The 6000-nt window shown below is 50.1% G+C and overlaps 1 protein-coding gene across 2 annotated transcripts in view; it reads left to right on the top strand.

The window, feature by feature from the left end:
* Window positions 1-1020: 1020 nt before the first annotated feature.
* ASNSD1 (asparagine synthetase domain containing 1) overlaps window positions 1021-6000 on the top strand; it is a 40462-nt gene continuing 35482 nt past the window's right edge. For both annotated transcript variants that reach the window (XM_073558118.1, XM_073558117.1), the window contains exon 1: window positions 1021-1273. The gene's annotated coding sequence lies outside the window, so the exon portion shown is untranslated. The remainder of the gene's footprint in view (window positions 1274-6000) is intronic.

The raw sequence follows: 6000 nt of genomic DNA, 5'->3' as shown, positions 1-6000 counted from the left end.
AGTACAATATGTCACGAGAAAACAATGTCAGAATCACCGGGATCAATGGAAGCGTTCCAGAGTTATTACCTCATAAAAGGACACTGGTCAGAATTGTAAAAATTGGCCCGGTCATGAACGTGCAAAGTGGCTTGGTCCTTAAGGGCTTTCAGGGCAAATATTTCAGTTATCATTCACTTTTTTGGGGGGTGAGGCTTCAGCCTTAGGCCTCTTTCACACTTCAGTTTTTTGCATCAGTTATAATCCGCCAAAAAGGCGGACAAGCGGATCCGTTCTCAACTGATGTGAACGGATGGCACAGGATCCGTTTTCAGACGGATCCTGAAAAGGAAGAAATTTAAAGGAATCGCTGGCCGGGAAGGAGAGAGAGGGAGAGGGAGAGGGAGAGGGAGAGGGAGAGAGAGAGAGATTTTTTTTGTCCGCCACCCAGAAAGAAATTCGGGTTAAATCAGTGTTTGCAGGATCCGCCAGAGAAAAAAACGTTACAAGCTCCGTTTTGAAATTTTTGAGGATGGTGACGGACAGCAACTTTTGGCGGATCCTCACAAAAAACGGATGCAACGGACAGCAATCCGTCACAATCCGCCATTAATGCAAGTCAATGGGAAAAAAACGGATCCTCAAAAAAAATTTGAGGATCCGTTTTTTTTCAAAACCTGGCGGATTGTGACTGATTGTAAAAAACGGAAGTGTGAAAGAGGCCTTACTCGACTATGCCACACCTGACTGTTGTGCGAAACCCTAGTGAGTTGTCAGCAGCCTCCGAACTCTGGGGCCTCCACTGAGAAAGGTCATGCTGGAGATGTATTCGGCCGCTAGGGGGCGATATGGAGATGTAGTCGGCCGCCGGGGGGCGATATGGAGATGTAGTCGGCCGCTGGGGGGCGATATGACCGCCCAGTGTCAGGCCCCTCTTCGTTAGTACTGGCCCTGCTCCGGTTTCTCGCAGCCTCGGTGTGTCCGCACAGTTTAGCGAACGCTGCAAAGAAACCATGGAACAACGGGGACAAAGAATGAAGGATTCAAAACATCGCATCAGCGTGAGCGTGGTGTGGTGACATCAACCCGGAAGGAAGCGGCGGCCCGCCCACGTGACGCGGGGGGCTGGGCATCTGGTAGAGCTGCTGCTGGCGGTGCCGCGTGAGTGTGGACCTGTAGCGCAGCCGCAGTGAGTCCGCCGGGAACTTATGCTGTCGGCATGTCAGAATCTTATACCGGAGAGACGGACGGAGACCGGAGCTGGACAGATGCGCAGAAGGCGTTCATGGCTAAGGTAAGGTGACCGCACGGGCTAGGACTGCTCGGCAGAGATGTCCTCCACGTTTATACGTAGGAGGCAGTGGGTGTTTGGAGGTTACCGGCACGTGATGACCTGTTGTAATATTGCGCTTTGTGCTCTGATCCATCCCAATAATCCGGCAGCCTAGCCAAGCAGTACAGCCTCTGGGGGGGCCGCAGCCTAGCCAAGCAGTACAGCCTCTGGGGGGGCCGCAGCCTAGCCAAGCAGTACAGCCTCTGGGGGGGCCGCGGCCTAGCCAAGCAGTACAGCCTCTGGGGGGGCCGCGGCCTAGCCAAGCAGTACAGCCTCTGGGGGGGCCGCAGCCTAGCCAAGCAGTACAGCCTCTGGGGGGGCCGCAGCCTAGCCAAGCAGTACAGCCTCTGGGGGGGCCGCAGCCTAGCCAAGCAGTACAGCCTCTGGGGGGGCCGCAGCCTAGCCAAGCAGTACAGCCTCTGGGGGGGCCGCAGCCTAGCCAAGCAGTACAGCCTCTGGGGGGGCCGCAGCCTAGCCAAGCAGTACAGCCTCTGGGGGGGCCGCAGCCTAGCCAAGCAGTACAGCCTCTGGGGGGGCCGCAGCCTAGCCAAGCAGTACAGCCTCTGGGGGGGCCGCAGCCTAGCCAAGCAGTACAGCCTCTGGGGGGGCCGCAGCCTAGCCAAGCAGTACAGCCTCTGGGGGGGCCGCAGCCTAGCCAAGCAGTACAGCCTCTGGGGGGGCCGCAGCCTAGCCAAGCAGTACAGCCTCTGGGGGGGCCGCAGCCTAGCCAAGCAGTACAGCCTCTGGGGGGGCCGCAGCCGAGCCAAGCAGTACAGCCTCTGGGGGGGCCGCAGCCGAGCCAAGCAGTACAGCCTCTGGGGGGGCCGCAGCCGAGCCAAGCAGTACAGCCCCTGGGGGGGCCGCAGCCGAGCCAAGCAGTACAGCCCCTAGGGGGCCGCAGTCTAGCCAAGCAGTACAGCCTTTGTGGGGGCCGCAGTATAGCCTCTGGAGCGGGGGCGCAGCCTGTTCTAGCCGGCCATAGGGTACATTGTGCACACTTTTAGTCAGTGTTTGCACACAGTTTTTGAGAATTAATGGAAACTGCTCTAAAAAACAGGTGTGACGCAGGAAAAAATAAATAAAAACCGTGCTTAGCTGTGTAGTCAGACATGATTTGACCATTGTTTTGTTTTATGTATTACCAAAATTTTGTATACCAATTTTAACCCCCTTACCCCCAAGGGTGGTTTGCATGTTAAGGGGGCTAAGACACATAGCGATATCACTAGCAATATCGCTAAGGCCTGTTTCACACTTCCGTTTTTGACCATCAGTCAAAATCCGCTGTTTTTGCAAAAAAAAACGGATCCGCCATTTTTTTGACGGATCCGTTTTTTCCCCATTGACTTGCATTACCGGCGGATCTTGACGGATGGCCATCCGTTGGATCCGTTTTTTCCCCATTGACTTGCATTACCGGCGGATCTTGACGGATGGCCATCCGTTGGATCCGTTTTTTCCCCATTGACTTGCATTACCAGCGGATCTTGACGGATGGCCATCCGTTGGATCCGTTTTTTCCCCATTGACTTGCATTACCGGCGGATCTTGACAGATGGCCATCCGTTGGATCCGTTTTTTTGCGGATCCGTCAATTTTTTTTGCGTCCGCCGAGATGCCTGGACGGACCATGTAATGTTTTTTGTACTGCAGGATCCGCATTTTGATACAGCGCATGCCTGGAGGAATGAAGTCAGGAGGAAATTTAACCCTTAAATCACTTCTGGTGGACAGAGAAAAAATTCGCTCTTTCGCTCTCTCTCTCTTTCCTTTAAAATTCTTCATTCGGCGAATCTGTCAAAAAAACGGATCCAGTGGCATCCGTTCACATCAGTTAGGAACGGATCCGCTTTTTGGCGGATTTTAACTGACACAAAAAACTGAAGTGTGAAACAGGCCTAAAGCGTCACCGATTTTGTGACGCAGCAGCGATATTGCTACATGTGACACTTACCTCCGACCGGCTCCCCGCTGGCTATCGCTGATTGCGCGAGAATGTCCTGGACCGTTTCTCGTCGGCGGCTTCCTGCTGACGTGGGCGAGAGGACGTCTTCATCGCTGCGTCTGACAGGTAACGACCGCCGACCGCTTCTTCATCGCTGTGAGATCTGCCTGTTTGGCAGCTCACTAGCGACCATTTAGCGATGCACCAGCGATCCTGACCGGGTCGTATCGTTGTTGGGATCGCTGGGGCATTGCTAAATGTAACGGGGCCCTTAATGACCGGGCCAATTTTTACACTTCAGACCACTGTCCCTTTATCAGGTAATACTCTGGAACGCTTCCATGGATCCCGGTGATTGACATTGTTTTCTCCTGAGTACACCAAAACCCCATATGTGGGGGAAACTACTTTTGAGGCACAGTGTAAAGCTCAGAAGGGGAGAGGCGCCATACTGGAGTTCAGATCTTGCTGGAATGGTTGAGGGTGCCATGTTACATTGGCTGAGCCCCTGAGGTGCCAGAACAGCAGTACCCACCCCCCCCATAAGTGAACTGATTTTACAAACTACACCCCCCAATGAATTCATCTAGTTGCGCTGTGAGCATGTTCATACCACATGTGCCTCACAGAATTTTAACCCCTTCTTGACGGAGCCCTTTTTCGTGTTTGTTTTTCGCTCCCCTCCTTTCCAGAGCCATAACTTTTTTATGTTTCCGTCAATATGGCCATGTTGGGGCTTGTTTTTAGCGGGACAAGTTGTACTCTTGAACAACAGTTTGTTTTACCATGTTGTGTTCTCCAAAACGGAAAAAAATCCAAGTGCGGTGATATTGCAAAGAAAGTGCAATTCCACAACTTTTTTGGGGATTTTTTAAAATATTTTTTTAACCTTTTTTTTTTTTTTTTATACTTTTTGCATGCTTAAATAGTCTCCATGGGAGTCTAGAAGCTGCCATAACCTGCCCTCTCTGCTACATACAGGTGATGATCAGATCGCCTGTACGTAGCAGAATTGCTGACATGCTATGAGCGCCGACCACTGGGCGGCGCTCATAGCCATCCGACAATGACAACTATAGAGGTCTGCAGCAGACCTGGGGTTGTCATGCGGACCCATCGGTGACCTGCGATCACGTGGATCATGGTTCCACCCGCGGCTGTTCAAGGCACATGTCAGATGTTCAAAACAGCTGACATGTCGGGAAAGATATGGGCTCACCGCTGGAGCCCATATCAAAGGGGGAGACACGACATGTGCAGTACTAGTATGGCACATGTTGTGAAGCGGTTAAACCATTGAGCAGTAAAAAGAGAGTAAGTTACATTAGTAAAAAATGTTTTTAGCCCCAACATTTTAATTTTTCTACGGGCTAATCGGAAAAATTTTACAACAAACTGAAGTCCTTTTTTCCTGAGTGCGCCAATGTCCTACATGTTAATGGGAAATAGGGAAATACTTATAAGGCACAATGCAGAGCGCAGAGGGGAGGGAGCGCCATATTATTGTGCAGATTATACTGTTAGGCTGCGGATTTGCCTGTGGAATTTTCCGCTCGGATTCTGCATCTCTTGCCAGAAAATGCAGTTAAAAATCCACGTGTATTTCATGCGGATTTTCATGCGTTTTTTTTCATGTGGATTTGTATGTGTTTTTGTAAGCTAAATAAAAATATATTGATAAACAAAACAAAAAAATTGTGATGTCATTTCCTTGTCCAACCTCTGCTTTTACATACTCCATTGAAGAATAATGTTTACACACACCGATAGAGCGATTGATAGATAATACCAAGCCCGATGTTTAGTAATAAACATAATAAAATGGTACATAAAGAGTTAAACACACACACAATCTGTGTTATGCCGGGGTCACAATTGCGAGAAACTCGCACGAGTCTCGCACCTCAGTACTCGGCTTCCGCCGGCACTCGGACCAGAGTGTTCGCTGCATAGAAATACATGCAGCCGCACACTCCCGTTCCTAGTGCCGGGTACTGAGGTGCGAGACTCGTGCAAGTTTTTCGCAAGTATGACCCCCGCCTTACGCAATATCTGTTTAAAAAAAAAAAAATTGAAAAAAACATGGCATGGGCTCCCTCGCAATTTTCTGCGCCAGAGAGGAAAAGCCAGCGATTGGGGGCCGTTGTTTATAGCTTAGCAAGGGGTTAATACCCATGGATCTACCCAGGCTATGAATATCAGCCCGCAGCTATATATTTAGCCTTTACTGGCTATTAAAATAGGGGACCCCCTCCCCCCCAAAAAAGACGTGGGGTCAACCTATAATTAATAGCCATAAAAGGCTATGCACACAGCTGCGGGCTGATATTAATAGCCTAGGAAGGGGCCATGGATATTTGCCCCTCCCTGGCAACAAACACTAACTCACAGCCGCTCCAGAAATGGCGCATCTCTAAGATGCGCCAAATCTGGCACTTAGCCTCTCTCTTCCTACTGTCGTGTAGTGGTGGCATATGGGGTAATACTTGTGGGGTTGATGTCACCTTTATATTGTAAGGTGACATCAAGCTCGGCTTAGTAATGGAGAGATGTCAATAAGATACCTATCCATTACTTAATCCAATAGCTGGTAAACTGTTAAGTACACAGCCACAATAAAGTATTTTAATGAAATAAAACACTACACAGTTTCCCATCTTTATTGCAGTCCTAATTCCTTCGACGCCCATGATGTAGAAAATAAGATAAATAAAATAAACCAACAGTATACTCCCTGTTCCGA

This window comes from Dendrobates tinctorius, unplaced genomic scaffold, assembly GCF_039654945.1.
Source record: "Dendrobates tinctorius isolate UK_male_01 unplaced genomic scaffold, ASM3965494v1 ptg000254l, whole genome shotgun sequence".
Taxonomy (NCBI): Eukaryota; Metazoa; Chordata; class Amphibia; order Anura; family Dendrobatidae; genus Dendrobates; species Dendrobates tinctorius.
Note: the sequence above shows the minus strand (reverse complement) of the source record. Positions and strands in the feature narration are given on the sequence as shown.